This window comes from Phyllostomus discolor, chromosome 11 (assembly GCF_004126475.2).
Source record: "Phyllostomus discolor isolate MPI-MPIP mPhyDis1 chromosome 11, mPhyDis1.pri.v3, whole genome shotgun sequence".
Classification (NCBI taxonomy): domain Eukaryota; kingdom Metazoa; phylum Chordata; class Mammalia; order Chiroptera; family Phyllostomidae; genus Phyllostomus; species Phyllostomus discolor.
In genome coordinates this window covers 46,179,801-46,196,815 of record NC_040913.2, presented here as the reverse complement: position 1 = coordinate 46,196,815, position 17,015 = coordinate 46,179,801, and the positions used below count along the sequence as shown (strand labels likewise).

Sequence of the window (17,015 nt, the reverse complement as noted above, 5' to 3'; positions counted from 1 at the left end):
CAAGCCCTGTGCTAGAAGTTGGGATGCAACAAAATAAGATCCAGACTCTGCCATCAGGAGTTTATAGGAGAGGGAAGCTGAGAAATTCATCTAGCCCAGTGATGGATGGGCTGGCCCACAGAACCTAACCCAGTTTTGGGAGTTTGAGAGCATTTTCCCTGAGTCATAGGAGTTGCTAGATTTGGGGAAGAGGTGAAGGGCAGAATTATATAATGTAAACAAGCCCTGAGGAAGCTCTGTCGTCCCAGTGGCCTCCTGAGCTCAACTCCAATTTTAGAAATTGAATCTAGTGTTAGGCCATGAAGAACTCACCCCAACGGGGCAGATGCTGTTACCCAAAAGAGCTTTGAGGTTAACTTTGTGCCATGGGCTGGGTCTGTGCTGACCAGGGCTCTACTTGGGAGAGTGGAATTTAATTGGTGCTTATTTTTGATGCCCTTATGAAGGTGATTCCTGAGACCCCTGAAATGGAAACCATCTAACTCCTAAACGAGTGGCAGGCAGGGACCTGAATCACACCCACCACTTCAGCTAATGTAGATGGTGCTTTTCTCCAGTGTCAAAAGCTGGATGAAATGGGAGAGCTGCCTGGTAAGAGTCATGGGAAAGGAATAACTGTTCCTTGTGTCAACAAGGAGGCTTTCTTTGTGTGTGCGGAACTAAAGAAATGCAGCTCACTGACTGATCTGGCTAAACTTCAAAAATTTGTGAGGGTTTTTTTCCTACCTCCTAGGAACATTTTGTTCATGCTGGTGGTTAAAAGGGGTCAGCTTTCACACAGAAGTACAGCAGGAAGTATTTATGTTAGATAAAAGGAAGGACTATTTGGCAGAGTGATTGAGTGCAGAACTGGGTTTCCAGGGGGATTATGGAATCTAACTTTTATTTATGGACTTTCTTATTAAATAAGTTATAAGGGTGGCAAGGCATAAGGCTCCATCACATTTTTAAAAGGCCTATGCTTTGGGATTCAGAGGAAATGGGAGTGACCTGTGCCCAGGAGGACCATAGGTGGCTTCACGGGGCTGAGCTGGCCTTGGCATTGGGATCAGATGTGGAAAGAAGGGTAGGGCGGGCAGTACAGAAAGGGGTGGAGTAAAGGCATCAGAGCAGGAAAGCACGAGGGACAAGTGGCACAAAGCAAGTGGAATGAGCTGGGATGTGGTCATCCCCACTAAGAGAATATTAGCAGGTTATGTGAAGGCTGGATTATGGAAAGTCTAGAAAGCTTGGCCAGGGAGTTTAGATTTCACTCAACAGGCAACCAGAAGTCTTTTTTTTTTTTCTTCAGGTTTTTGAGCAGGAAAGAGAAATGATAGAAATGGTGCTTCAGGGATGTGGTCTTTTAGAGATTGAAGGGAGCTTACTGTCATGTAGTTCATTGTTTCTCAAACTCTAGTGGCATCAGAAAAACCTGGGGGCTGGGGAAGAAAATGCTTGTTAAAATTCAGACTCCCAAGCCTTACTCCCACAAGTTCTCATTTGCAGAATCTGAGAATAAACTAAGAGAATCTGCAGTTAAACAAAATCATTGTTGATTCTGGTACCACTGGCCTGAGACCCACACAGGGAGAACACTGCTAGCCCCCTGGGAGGCACTGTCTGACAGGCCAAAGCAGAGAAGCCTCTGATGAACCCACAGGGAAAAAGAGTCAACCTTAGAATACATTCAGGCCCAGAAAGCAGGAAGCTGACTTTTGATAGTTCCAGTCCACTGGGAACTTTTGGTTCCCCTTTCCCTACACTCCAATTTTGGAGGGCCTTGAACCTCAACAGGAGAAAATGAGAAGAAAAGAAATGAGAAATAGATCACCCTCTCTTTCCTGGACAGCACACCTGACTGTATCATGCTGGTAAATATTTAACCAGCACATCACTATTTTTTAAACAGCACACTAACTCTCCAATGTAAAAAGCCCTATCTTGTAGCATTTGCATATTTCTGTGGTGCAAATACTGCCAGCGTGGCCACCTCAGGCTACCAATGTGATGTGACTGAACAGAGTTGGGAAGAGAAGGCCACAACTGAGCCAGCAGGAACCCCATTTTTCTCACCATTGCTGTAGCCTGAAATCATGACCAAGCTGGGGTGGTGGAGAATAGAATAAAGATTGAGCTGCTGAAGAGTATATTGTCCTTGACTGTGCTTTATTATTTAAAGTGACCATAGAGCTTTCTGCTATTGTTTTCATTTAGTAGCAAGGGAAAAAGTGAACAAATTTCAGTTCGGTGATAATGAGACAAAAGAAAAGTTTCATTTTGGCAATGTCTTAAGGATGGCGCCTGTCTAATGTATGGGTTACATTGGCAACTTTTATTTTTAAAACTGTTAAGTACTTTAAAAAAAGAATTACTGCCCTGGCTGGTGTGGCTCAGTGGGTTGGGTGCTGGCCTGCAAACTAAAAAGTTGTGGGTTTGATTCTCAGGCAGGGCATATTCTTGGGTTGTAGGCCAGGTCCCCACTTGGTGATTGACATGTTTCTTGGACATCAAGGTTTCTTTCCCTCTTTGCCCCCCCCCCTTCCCCTCTCTCTAAAAATAAATAAGTAAAATCTTTAAAAAAATTATTGTCAAGCAGAAATACAAAACTGAAAGGTACACCTGAATCCCAGCTCCCAGTGAAGGAAGGGTATTCTGTAGTTGCTGAGGTTTGTTTTGGAGAGTTTTCTTTAGAGTTCCAAAATAGATGTCCTATGGCTGTTTCAGTGATTACAAAACGAACAAATGAAACTGTTCAAAGATGCGAAGATAGCAGAGGAAGAACCACCAAAGATGTGGATAAGAATGGTATACTGGCATATCTTACAGGTATACTGTGAGGATTAAATGAGCAAACATTCGAATGTGTCTAATACACACAGTAGGTTTATAATCAGTAGAATCTAGTTTTTCTTCAGAGCTTAATTGTTTCAATGATGTGGATCATGTTTACTCCCGGTTAGGGAGCTTCCCCCTGTAAATAAATGCAATAGAATGAATGAAAGAGTTTCTCTTTCGAATCTCTCCTCCCTTCTCTTGCTGTTACTTGTCACAATTGAAGCCTTAGGGAGCCTCAGTTAGGGAGAAAGTGAGGAATCAGAACCAGAATCAGATTTTAAATGGGCTCCTAAGTGCCTGTCGCTACTAAAAACAGCTTCTGTGAAGCTTAAGCCACAACAGGGACACCAGAACCACAGCTCTCCCACGCTGGCTGTCCCGAATAATGGACTCTTTGTATGCACTTTCCTAATCCCAACAGTAGATTGCTACCGCATAAACTGCTCCCAAAGAAATGCTGCTTCAAATCGAGAACGGATAGGGAAATTAGAAGGACTTCTCATCAATCATGACTGCTCGCAGTGAGGGACTTCATTGCTTATTTTCAGTGACATATATCCTGCCTCTTGTCCTTGAGTCAACAGAACCTGCAATGCTCCTGGCTTCCCGGTAACCCTCGTCCCTGTTTTTGAAAAGATAAACTTGAAGGGGATGGAATGGGGCCTGTGTCCAGTCCCGAGCTTTTTGGATACCGTGGAAATTTATGGCAAAAGTGGTCTGGGGGGCACCAGTCCGTGCGTCTCATGAAGTGCGGGCACACGTGGGGTTTGCTCCGCGTGGGGCTGGACAGAGGTCCGGGAAGCAGTGTGCTCGGGGCTGCTGCCGGCTGCTGGGACAAGCCGGTCTGCCGGCGGTTGGGGGTCGGAGCACCAACTCCGTTCTGGTCTCCCGATGGCAGTTTTAGAACTTCACACAGCTCTCGTTTTATTAATGAGTCTGAAATCCAAACAGCAGTCGTTTTGTACTCTGAAGGATTTCTTGTGAGGAATTCTGAATAATGACTCATCCAAGGTAGAGTCGACGTTGGTGTATATTTGGAGTTTAGAAGACTGGACCCGATTACAACTGACACGATTGTATAAAGAGATTCAAGTGTCCCCTGCAAAGAGCGAAAGGATACAATACGGCCCTGAGAAGTTAAACCGGCTGGGCTTCCCGCAGGCACAGGAACAAGTCTGGGGACAGAAAACGGATTAAATAAAGCAGGCGGAAGCAGTTGCAAGAAATTCAATTTGCCTAAGCATGCACTTGTTCTCGTCGTCTCCCACATGGTCTAGCGGTTAGGATTCCTGGTTTTCACCCAGGCGGCCCGGGTTCGACTCCCGGTGTGGGAACGCGAGGTAATGCTTTTTTTTTTTTTTTTTTACCCCCGCCTTCTCTCCTTCCTGAAATGAAACCGACAATTTAGAGTTTCCTGTCAAGGAAATGAATGACTGGTCCTTCTACAAAACACTCTAACCCCATTTCAGAGCAGCCGCGCGGTGTGAGGGCTGAGGGCTGAGGGGTGGGGGGTGGGACGGGGGCTGTCAAGGCTGAAGGGACCTGAGTGGAATCAGGGCCTACCTGGAGCAAGCCTGAAGGTAACGCACACGGAAAGGTAATAATAACTCTAAACAGTGTGAACACAATTTTTGAAATAAGGACTTAAATCTGAGGTGAAAAAAAGCGGGAAGACAACCAAGCTGTTGTTAAAATTTATGTTCCAGTGGTTTTCCTGCCATATTTTTTCCTTGTATGGTGGATATGGAACAAATGATCCAAAGTACTCTTCTTTGAAAAAAAAGATGCATTTTGGGCTATTGTAGAGCTTTTCAAGCAGCCCAAAGCCATTCCTTTGAAAAGAAGATTAAGATTTACAGGGAAAAAAAAACCCTGAAAAACAAAAAAAACATATAGTTTAGGGAAGAGTAGTTCATTGTACAATCCATGTGTTTGTGATTCAAAGAACTGACTAAACCAGTTATGGGGAGGGGGAGAAAAATTACATTATTACGATTATTGAAGAGTGGCAAAAATAAACCTTTCTTCTCACACCCTAATGTATTTATTTGATACATTCTGTTTAACATACTTCAAGAATTTGTGATATACTCAACTAGAATTAGAAATCTTAGTATTGATGTGACAAGTCAAACTATTACCCAAATAAGTGTAGCTTCTGCTATAATTGTTTATGTTGCATACCTCTCAAAACAGTTGCTATTAGGAAAAACCTCAAGATGTTTGGAAGCCACACCTCTGCCCTACTGGTGTTGAACTCTTTGAAGGCTCCCGAGTTTATTCCTAGACTGCCCTTAACACCCAGAGATGACTGTGAGAAAGACTGAGTGACATATAACTTTGGAATTTTTTCTCTATTTTTAAATCCTTTGGGGTTTTAAGGAACATAAAAACAAAAACAAATGTCATCCTTCACGAGACAAATATTAGGCTAAATATATGCTCATTCCTAATAAAGAGCCTGGAGGAGAAATTGATCATCAGCTGGCAAATTAACCCAATCAAGTAGGACAGAATTGATAGGAAAATAAAAAGCCCAATAATAATAATAGGTAATATTTATTGAGCATGTACAATAAACCAGGCTAAAAGCTTTACACATTTTTCAATTTCATCTTCATTTTGTTATTGAGTAGTATTATTATGTCTTTATTAACCAGGGGCCTAAGGAAATTGTTGACACATTCTTTTGTTTGTTTGTTTGTTTAAATTATATTTTACTGATTATGGTATTATAGTTGTCCGAATTGTTACCCTTTGCCCCCCTCTATCCTGCACCCTCCAGTCCCTCAGGAATTCCCCACACCATTGTTCATGTCCATGGGTTATGCATAGGTTTTTTTTGGCTACTCCATTTCCTATACTGTACTTTACATCCCCATGCCTATTCTGTGACTACATATTAGTATTTCTTAATCCCATCACCTCTTCACCATACCCTCATACCTCCATACCTCTTCCCATCAGGCAACCATCAAAACACTCTCTGTATTCATGATTCTGATTCTGTTCTGTTTGCTTAATTTGTTTTTAAGATTCAGTTGTTGATAGATATGTATTTATTGCCATTTTATTGTTCATAGTTTTGATCTTCTTTTTCTTAAATCCCTTTAACGTTTCATATAATAATGATTTGGTGATGATAAACTCCTTTAGTTTTTCTCTTTTCTGGGAAACTGTTTATCTGCCCTTTGATACTAAATGAATCTTTGCTGAGTAGAGCAATCTTGGCTGTAGGTCCTGGCTTTTCATGACTTGAAATATTTCTTGCCATTCTCTTCTAGCCTGAGGAGTTTCTCTTAAGAAATCATGAAAGTCTTATGGGAACTCCCCTGTAGGTATCTAACTTCTTTTCTGTTGCTGCTTTGAAGATTCCCTGTTTATTTTGAACCTTTGGCATTTTAATTAAGATGTGTCTTAGAGTGGGCCTCTTTGTATCCATCTTGTTTGGTACTCTCTGTGCTTCCCGGACTTGCATGTCTATTTCCTTCACCAAATTAGGGAAGTTTTCTTTCATTATTTTTTCAAATAGTTTCCAATTTCTTGCTCTTTCTCTTCTTCTTGTAGCACCCCTACGATGTAAGTGTCAGACCACTTGAAGTTGTCATAGATGCTGCTTCTATTATCCTCATTTTTTTTAATTCTTCTTTTTCTTGTTGTTTTGATTGGTTGTTTTTGCTTCCTTATATTCACATCATTGATTTGATTCTTGGCTTCATCCACTCTACTGTTGTTTCCCTATAGATTGTTCTTTATTTTCATTAGTGTATCCTTCATTTCTGACTGGATCTTTTTTATCACTAAGTTCCTTGAGCATCTTCATAGTTTTGAACTCTTTATCTGATGGATTGCTTATCTCCATTTTGTTTAGTTCTTTTTCTGGAGTTTTGATGTGTTCTTTCATTTGGGCCATGTTTCTGTGTCTGCTCTTTTGGTAGCCTCCCTGTGTTTGTTTCTATGTGTTAGCCACTATGACTTCCTGTCTTGGTAGCATGGCCTAATGTAGTGTAGGTATCTTGTAGTGTCCAGTGGAACAGCCTCCCCTATCAACCAAGCTGGGTACTATAGGTGTGCCCTTTCTGTGGGCTGAGTATACCCTCCTTTTGTTGTTGAGAAGTGATTGTATTGGAAGGTCAATGGGAGGGATTTATCCCATCCAGTCAGCCACAAGGACTGGCTATGACCACTAATCACTAACCTCCACAATTGGTGCAGGATCAGCTGTGCAGGGGCAGGATGATGGTACTCCGATGTGGTCTGTAGCTGTCCACTAGGTGGTGCAGGCTGTGGTCAGCCCCTACCTGTGTTTTGCCCAGGGCCACCCTGCCTGAACTATAAGGCAATCTGAGATGGCTGCTACTTGTGCTGGGCTTGGAGATTCCCAGGAGAAGCCAAGCTGTGAATCTAGGCTGGTTGCTGCTAGTGCCAGGCCTGTGGCCACTTAGCAAGAGATGTAGGGGCTGGGGGCTCAATGAAGCTGGCTGTTGCTTATTTGAGAGGATTTAAGAAGTTGTGAAGCATGAGCCAAGACTAGCCATTGGGTTGGACAGTAAGTTGGGTGGCCAGAGTCTCAAGGGATCTCCAAGGCAGGGCAAACAGTGTTAGCCAGGTTGATGGGGTCTCAGATATGGCACCAGCCTGGTGGCTCTGTGGCTCTGTGGTGAGAGGGTTCAGAAAAGGGACAATGGCCTCTGCCTGCCCTTCTGTCCCCCATCCCTCACCTTTATACCAAAGACTTCAGTTTCTCCCTGTGTGGCAGTGGTACCTTTTAACTTGATATCCTAGTTCTGGATCTCAGAGGGATTGAGTCTGAGAAAGTCTATGTGTGGGTTCTTTAAGAGGAACTGCTTGGGACTCCAGAAATTTCTTCTATAGACTCAGTCCATGCTGGTTTTTAAAGCCAAAGTTATGAGGACTTATATTCCTGGCACTGGAACCCTGGACTGGGGGGCCTGGTGTGGGACAGAAACTCCTCACTCCAGAGATACTGCCTCTGAATTTTTATCCACCACACATGGATGTGGGACCAGACCATTCTGCATTTCCGTCACCTGCATCAGTTTGTACACATGTGGTTACTTTAATTCCGTAGTTGTCAGACTTCTATTCAACTCAATTTCTGACAGTTCTGAATGGTGGTTATTCTATATTTTAGTTGTAATTTTGATATGGTTAGGTAGAGGTGAGCCTTGTATATTTATGCTGCCATCTTGACCAGAAGTTCTCTTGTTTTTTAAAAGAAATTGTTTATTTTTACAGAGAAGGGAAGGGAGGGAGAAAGAGAGGGAGAGAAACATCAATGTGTGGTTGCCTCTCATGCACCCCCTACTGGAGACCTGACCTGCAACCCAAGCATGTGCCCTGACTGGGAATTGAGCTGGTGACCCTTTCATTCACAGGCCAACACTCAATCCACTGAGCCACACCATCCAGGGCTGATGTCACATTCTTAGCAGAGAGTTTAATAAAGGGAATATTCAGGATTTGTTTAGTGTTTAGGGAAGCAGTGATAATGCAGTCCTTAGGGTTCATGGGCATAATGGGAAGAAAGGGTAACTTATGGAGAAGGCTGCTACTGAGAAACTTTGTTTTTTATTGTTGTTTGTTTTAAAACTTGCTCTTGCTATCTTATCGTAGGTGAGTTTCATTCATATGAAGGCTCTCAAATCTTTTTTAAAATATATTTTATTGATTATGCTATTACAGCTGTCCAATTTTCCCCCCTCCACTCCCCTCCACTCTTCACACCCCCTCCCACCACATTCCCCCCCTTTAGTTCATGTCCATGTGGCATACTTATAGGTTCTTTAGCTTCTACATTTCCCATATTATTCTTAGCCTTGCCTGTCTATTTTCTACCTACCATGTATGCTACTTATTCTCTGTACCTTTTTCCCCCTCTCTCCTCCTCCCTCTCCCCTGTTGCCAACCCTCCATGTGACCTCCAGTTCTGTGATTCTGTTCCTGTTCTAGTTGTTTGCTTAGTTTGGTTTTGCTTTTGTTTTAGGTGTGGTTGTTAATAATTGTGAGTTTGCTGTCATTTTACTTTACATGTGTTTTATCTTCTTTTTCTTTGATAAGTCCCTTTAACATTTCATAAAATAATGGCTTGGTGATGATGAACTCCTTGAACTTGACCTTATCTGAGAAGCACTTTATCTGTCCTTCTGTTCTAAATGAAAGCTTTGCTGGATAGGGTAATTTTGGATGTAGGTCCTTGCCTTTCATGACTTCAAATACTACTCTCCAGCCCCTTCTTGCCTGTAAGGTCTCTTTGGAGAAATCAGCTGACAGTCTAATGGGTACTCCATTGTAGGTAACTGCCTCCTTATCTCTTGCTGCTTCTAGGATTCTCTCCTTAATTTTTATCTCGGGTAATGTAATGATGATGTGCTTTGGTGTGTCCCTTCTTGGATCCAACTTCTTTGGGACTCTCTGAGCTTCCTGCACTTCCCAAAAGTCTATTTCCTTTGCCAGTTTGGGGAAGTTCTCCTCTATTATTTGTTCAAATAACTTTTCCACTTGTTGCCCTTCCTCTTCTCCTTCTGGTACCCCTATAATTTGGATGTTGGAATGTTTAAAGATGTGCTGGAGGTTCCTAAACCTCTCCTCATTTCTTTGAATTCTTGTTTCTTCATTCTTTTTTGATTGGATGTTTCTTTCTTCCTTCTGGTCCACTCCATTGATGTGAGACCCAGCTTTGTTTCTATCACTATTGGTTCCTTGTGCATTTTCCTTTATTCACTTAGTGTAGCCTTCATTTTTTCATCTAATTTGTGACCAAATTCAGTTAATCCTGTGAGCATCCTGATTACCAGTGTTTTGAACTGTGCATCTGATAGGTTGGCTATCTCTTTATCACTTAGTTTTATTTTTTCTGGAGCTTTGATCTGTTCTTCCATTTGGGCCACTTTATTTTTTGTCTTGACGTGCCTGTTATGTAGTGAGGGGGGAAAACTTAGGTGTTCCCCCTGGGCAGAGCAATCCAGTTTAGGGGTTGTGACACTGTATTTGGGGGAGGGGTCCGAGAGGGAACAATGGCACTTGCTCTGTTCTCTGAGGGATTTCAGTTACTTCCCCTGTTTCCCCTGTGCAGATTGGGCCCTTCTGGTACTGATTCCTGTGTGGGTGGGCTTCTGTACATTCTGGGACCTTGTGGGTCTCTCCAACAAACTCTCCTGTGAGGCTGGGACTCTCTCCCAGCACCTCAACCCCACAGGTGTTTTCAATCGGTGTTTTTGAGGCTTTATTTCCCAGTGCTGGGGCCCTGGGTTGTGGGGTCTGTCTTGCTCCCCAGTTTTGCCTGGTTTATCTGTGCATGAATGTGGGATTGCACAATCTACCAGCTGCCTTGTGGGCCATGCCCCTCCACAGTCCACCTCCTTGCTGGGCCTGCCTACCGCCACCTTGCTCACCCAGGGTCTGCCACCTGCCCTACTGCAACCCCTCTTTGCCTGGCCACCCAACTCTGCCCCTCCTACCAGTCTGGATGAATGTGTCTTCTTTAACTCCTTGGTTGTTGGACTCCCACACAGTTCAGTTTTCTGTCAGTTCTGGTTGTTTTTTGTTTCTAAATTGTTGTTGTTCTTATTTTGGGAGTGCAAGGAGGCACAGTGTGTCTGCCTACACCTCCATTTTGGCTGGAAGTCCACTCTCAAATCTATTAATTCTATTAATCATTCATTTTCATAAAATAGATTTTTGGATTCATGGATTTGACAAAAAAGCTTTATTTGGGTACCTGTGATACTTAAGATACTCAGAACATAGTAGATATTTCTAAAGATACATACTTAATAAAAACTTTAAACTTTGTACAGAGATAGTTGCTTGAGTTATATTTGGTATTTTTATAGCTTTGCATTTTTGCAAAACATTTTGCCATAATTTTTGTTAATCATCCTCATAAGCAGTCTTTAGATCCATGGAGTATTTGAACTTCAAAGGCCCCTAACAGTTATTTAATGAGCCCCTTATGAAGTATTGGATCTTGGATTTTAGTCCTCTGATTCCCTGGCACTGGACTTTAGATTATATCCACCAAAAAAAAAAAAAAAAAGGAATCTCTGCATGGTGTCCTGGCCAGATAACACTCCCTCCAAATCCTGGTTTCAGGGAAAGGGATTGGGTAAATAGAAGATAAATTTTAATAATTCAATTTTATCTTGCTTTTGTTTATTGTTCACAGGATAGCTACATAAACTCAGAACAATTTTTTGAGGTTTTGAGTTTTTTATTTCATCATATAAACACTTCTAGAAAGTGATAATCTTAATTTATTTGGAATTTTTTGAAATAGCCATATGTTCTGTTTCCATTTCTGTATATGGTCATAAACTCTGAGGAAGTCTGTATGAAGATTACCTTATGCCCATTCACATATGTACTTATATATATTTGTATGTATGTTTCCTCAGATATATACTTCATGTAAAAAATACTCTAAATAATTGCAACCTTAAAACTTCATGTTAATACAGGAGAAGGAGGGCAAATATGAGTTTTAACTCACTCATACTGTAAAGCTGAAGAACTTGAAAAAACACTGAATACTTGGAAAATCACTGGAACAAATAATAAAAAAAATCAATTTGTAAACACCTAGAAGACCACAGGGTACTGGGTAATCATCCCACATAACCTCGTTGAAAACAAAGCTTATCAGATGAATCTAATTTCCTTTTGTCACAGATGCACAGGCATGGTGGAGGGTGTAGTCAAGATAATCTATCCTGATTTAATAAACCTTAGGGTTTTCTACTTTGTTGTGCACTCATGAAGAAAACATAGTAAGGCTATTGCCCTCTGGCAGCAACACATTTAAACCAAAGTCCAGGGTTCAGCTTCATCCAGGTAGACAACTTTCATCCAGTCTATGCAAAAATGACTTCATCCTCCTTTCCAAGTCTCTTTTGCCTGGATTTCTTATATTTTAAAAATTATCATCAGGTTCTTTTTGCACAAATTACTTCATCTCTCTGTTTTCCAGTTTCCTCAACTCTAAAGTGGAGGTAATAATAGAATGTACCTCATAGAGTAGTGAAGATTACAGGAGATAATGCCTATAAAATGTTTGACCCAGTTTGGGGCCAATGGACACTGGTTGCCAGTGGACACCACCGTCATCATCATTATCATGTTTGGTTTCTCTTTCTCCTCTACTCCTAATAATAGCGTTAAGTCTGATCATTTCTACCTCTTCTGCATCACCCACTTATGTTCTTATCTATTTCCCCTGCCACTGTGCTGGGTCAGACTGTTTTGTGCCTTGGACTATTGCTATAGGCACCAAACTGATTTCTCTGTCCCCTACCTCACCCATCTTTTCCATGTCACATTCTGCTCCTTCTCAGAGCTTGGAGTGGAGCATGCTGTCCTTCTGCATCTAAAACTTCAGGACTTTGGCCTGACATGCACTTCAAATCTATCTTTGCAGCCATATCCCTACCTCTTTCCTCCATGAACTCCAGAGTCCAGTTAATTTCTCACTGTGTCCTGTATCTGGCCTTTTCTCAGTTTTTTCCGTCTCCACTGAAATGCTCCTCTTATGCCCTTTCTCTAAGTATCTGCATCTTAGTTCCATGCTTAAAGCTTAATACAGTTGGTTACAGCATTGTCCAGATACACCATGATTGCAGTTTGATCCCTGGTCAGGGCACATAGAGGAACAAACCAATGAATGTATAAATAAGTTGAACAACAAAGTGATATTTCTCTCTCCTTCTCTCTCTCTCTCTCTCTCTCTCTCCCCCCCCCCTCTTTCCCCCTCTATCCTTCTCTTGCTCTCTGTCAACTCAGTCAATAAAAAAATTAAAGCTTAATTCAAATGTCACATCTTTCATGTAGCACGTAGAAAAGAACTCCCCTGCCAATGGGAACCTCTTCTGATTCTCCTTGCCATCCTATCAACTTTTCTGATACAAACTCCTCTCTAACTTCAGGTCTTAGCTGAGATGTTATTTCCTTGGAAAGTCTCTCCTGCCTCGCTAACAGTGGGTGAGATGCTTTGCTCTAACATTTCCCTCTCATTGAATATAGCACATTGCCATGACCCCACTAGATTGTACACTCCAGGGCCAGTGCCCTGCACACAGTAAATACTTAAAAAAACATGTGTTGAGGAAACGTATGAGCCAGACAAGGACTGTACTGTCCCAAGGAACACTTTAGTTCTAAGTTATAGAAAACCACTGGAACTAGTTGAGGCCCAAGAGAGAGTCATTGGCTTATATAACCACACCGTGGGGAGTGGACTGGCTCGTCTCAGGGATAGCCAGAACCAGCATTCCCTCTCTCTGCGTGCTAGATTTATTCTCACCTATTATGGACCAGCTGCTTCCACATGGCAGGGAATCTGGACACTGCCAGCTCTGGGCTCATTCCTCACAGCTTCCCCAACTGAAAGGGAAGGCCTTTCTTTTCTTAGTTTCTGTTGGGAAGTGCTGGGGAGGAATGCTGCCTCACCTGGGTCCTGTACTCTCTATGGTTGAAGCATGTAGGGTGTTATGACTAGCAGTCCTCGTTAGAATCACATGATGGAGAGGAAGGAGGAATAAGGATTAAAACTGAGCCAGAGAAATTAAACAGTGGTGATGTTTGTACAACTTTGTGAATATACTAAAACCCCCTGAATTGTAACAGGTTAATTTTATATGTGAATTATATCTCAATTTTTTTTCATCAAAGAAAAGATGAAAAAATTAAGCCAGAGATAAAGTATTAATCTCTGGCAAAATAAATATTTTTATATTCCTTTTATTTGAGCTATTCATTTATTCAACAAACATTTGTAGTGTGCCTACTATGTGCCAGCACTAACCTAGATTTACATTTTAGTTGGGGAATCACACATGCACACAAACACATAAATAAGGTAAGAAGTTTGAATTTCATTCTGAATGTAATGAAAAACCTCTGGAGATTTAAGCAAGGAGAATTCCACCTTCAGGAGGAGACTTTGTGGATTGAAGGGGTTTTGAGGGTCTGGTTTGGTCTTCAGCTTGTCAGCACCAACCACACTTTTGTAGGAAGATGAGAATATTTTAACAGATCTCCTGAGATGGCTTCCATAACTGCATTTTCAGAATTTGGAAATCTAGGTTAGTCCATATTATACTTTACTTTCAACCCATTTGCCCAGTTAGCAAAACTGCAAAGTTTGAAAGCACAATCCCAAAGAACTGCCCTTTCTTCTGACACCAACTGCAAGCTGGAAGGGCAGGGGGAATGTGTGTTCCCCAAACCACCCTCAGGTTGGATGATGTGTTAGGAGGACCCACAGAACTCACTGACCAAATACAGATTCAAATCAGCCAGAGAAAGAGATGCATGAAAAAGAGTCTGGGAGGGTTCCCATGACCAAACTTCTATTGTCCTTTCTCCCTGTGGACTCAGATTACGTTACCCTCCCAGTAGTGATGCGTGACAATATGCATGGAATATTGCCAACCAGAGAAGCTCATCTAAGTTTTTATTAGGGCTTCATTATATAGGCATGATTCAATGATTGATTGCCCATGTTGGTGAACTCAGTTTCTAGGCTGAGTAATAAGTGATTCAGAGACCCCATCCAAAGTTACATGGTTGGTCTTTCTGGCTGGGCCAGCTCTCACCCTCAAAGTATTGGCTGTGGCCAGACTCTACCCTAAATAAAAGATATGTTTCAGATATGACACAGGTTACTTCCCAGAAGCCAAGGGCAAAACCAGATCTCTCTTTGGGAAGGTCATGCTCTTGACTACAGGCCATTTTTTTTCCCTAGTTTTCTTCTCAATGGAGATGGAAGAGACAGGATTGGTTATTGCCACAGGCTGTTTGCCAAAACATAGGGAAGTGTTCAGGGCAGTGGCTCATGCTGGCTCTGGCCTCTCTGCCACTTTTTTCTCCAGACTTTCTAAGAGGGAGTTCCAAAAAGGGGTGAGGAGGGGCTGTGGGGGAACAGCAGTTTCTCTCTGAAGCCCACACTCTTTGTTTGGCTGGCTGCCTCCCATCACCACCCTCTAATCTTAAAGCAGAAACAGTGGGCCCCTGAGGGTATGTCTAATGCTGGGGATTTCTGCCTTGTCAGTACAGCAGGTTAGTTTGAGGGATGTCACCTGCATTAGCTGTTTCCACCGGAAGCTCAAAAGCAATGTTATGGAATGGCAGAAACATGCCTGTTTTTGGACTAAATACCTGTCAGGATTTAGTCCAGATCTTGCAGCATTTGACAGTGGATCTGGGGAGTTTACCTTATTATCAGAGACCTCCACTTCGACCCACTGGGTTTTAGTTCCATTGGCCCAACACCTGCAGCAGTCCGGCTGTATCACCTTTTACCTTGACTCTCACTGTGTATACACTTAGGAAGTCCATTTGCCAAAAGCAATGACTCCCACCACTTATTTCGTGCCCCTATGTGTCTCCAGTCCAGTGCCTTTTTCTATTCTAAGCTCTAATACAGAAATTGGTGGTGGTGGTGAGGTCATGTAGAGGAAGGCAGGAGATTTTATAAGCATAAAATGTGTTCACTGAGTTAAGGTGGGAACAGAGAAGCTGATAGATATCAGTAGCTGGAGTAATTTTCCATAACCTGTGCTCATTAATGTCCTGATTCAAAGGAGGCAGAGAGAATGATGCACTACGGGAAGTGAAGGAGGAATAATCAGAATTTGGTAATAGCTCCAGTGGTGGGGTATTAAGGGGAAGGATGACTTATTGACAACCCCAAGGTGATAAGCATCTGCAGAGGGACAGATAAATGGGGCAGAGAGAATGAGATTAGTCTCCACTGACAAAATATGAGGCACTGCTGGGACATCTAAATTTAGCAACCTAAGAGCACAGGAAATCCAGGCTGGAACACCTGTGAAAGGAGACACCTATGAGGGCAATTGTCGTTTTCAAACAGGCTTAGGGATTTTCTACTGAACAGTACCTGGCTGTTTTAAGCAGTGAGTGAGGAAAAAAAAAGTAGAGCAGTAAGGGTGTGATGGGAAGGTGAGAGAAATTCTGTACTGTACGTGGCCTGTGGTGACAGAAGCAAGCTTTTGTATGTAAAGCTCTAGGCCTGATTGACAGACATCTCAAGAACACCAACTGTGCACTAACAGTTCCAAGGGCTCCAGTCTCATTGCGGTTATCATAGATTTTATATTATTGTAATTTTCTGACAGATGGCAGCAAAGTGTCTTGAGGAAGGTGTGACTTTTTACAACTTGTGCAAAGGTACTATATACAAGTATATAAGTTAGCAGAGGCTCTGGGGTACTTGTTAGGCTATTTTTAAATAAGTCTTGGTTAATAAAGCCTGCAAATTTTCCAGTCCCTTGTGATCTTGCTACATGATGTGAAGAATCAGTCAAAGACCCTGAGTTACTAATTATTTTGTAAATTGGGCATTTTAATGTTGGAACCTAGTTTCTTGCATATGCTTTATGTGTGATTGTGAGACACACTGGAAAGGGGAGTTGGTACAAATTTCAGGAAAAACTATTTAGTATACATTATATATCAAAGCTATATATACATGTGTTTCTTCCTTTCATATAGTAATTTTACTTTTAGAAATCTACATCAAGGATAGAGTCAGAGAAGGGCCAGGATAGAGATTTATGGACAAGGATTTTTTTTTTACAGCATCATCTATCATTAAAAATACCTGAAATGGGCCCTGGCTGGTAGTTCAGTGGATTGAGCGTGGGCTGCGAACTAAAGGGTTGCCGGTTTCATTCTCAGTTAGGGCACATGCCTGGGTTGCAGGCCAGGTCCCCAGTGAGGAGGTGCATGAGACACAACCACACATTGATAACTCTCTTTCTCCTTCTCTTACCCTCTCTCTAAAAATAAATGAATAAAATCTTTTAAAAAAATCCTTGTGTATATGAACTTACTTTAAAAAAATATTTGAAATGGAAAAAAGATCCTGCAACAGTAGGATGAATGAACAAATGGTATATTCATATGTTGGAATACTATATTAGCAGTATTATATATAGGTAAAGTTGTGTAATAACACAGAAAAAAACAGTATCCCACACTCAATAGTTTGTTCCCAACTTTGTATTACATATTAATTTGTTTATAAGAAGAAACACACATACATAAAAACAGGAAGGAAATACACCAGGAAGTTAATGGTGGCTGTACCTGGATGGTAGAATTACAATTGATTTTTTTCCTTATACTTATTTTGATTTTCTAAATGTTTTCAAAATGAG

The 17,015-nt window shown here is 41.8% G+C and overlaps 1 non-coding gene across 1 annotated transcript; it reads left to right on the top strand.

Moving 5' to 3' along the window:
* The first annotated feature begins 4,079 nt into the window (after nucleotides 1-4,079).
* TRNAE-UUC lies at nucleotides 4,080-4,151 on the top strand. Its single transcript has one exon. It is a non-coding gene; the product is annotated as a tRNA-Glu (tRNA).
* The last annotated feature ends 12,864 nt before the right edge of the window (nucleotides 4,152-17,015 follow it).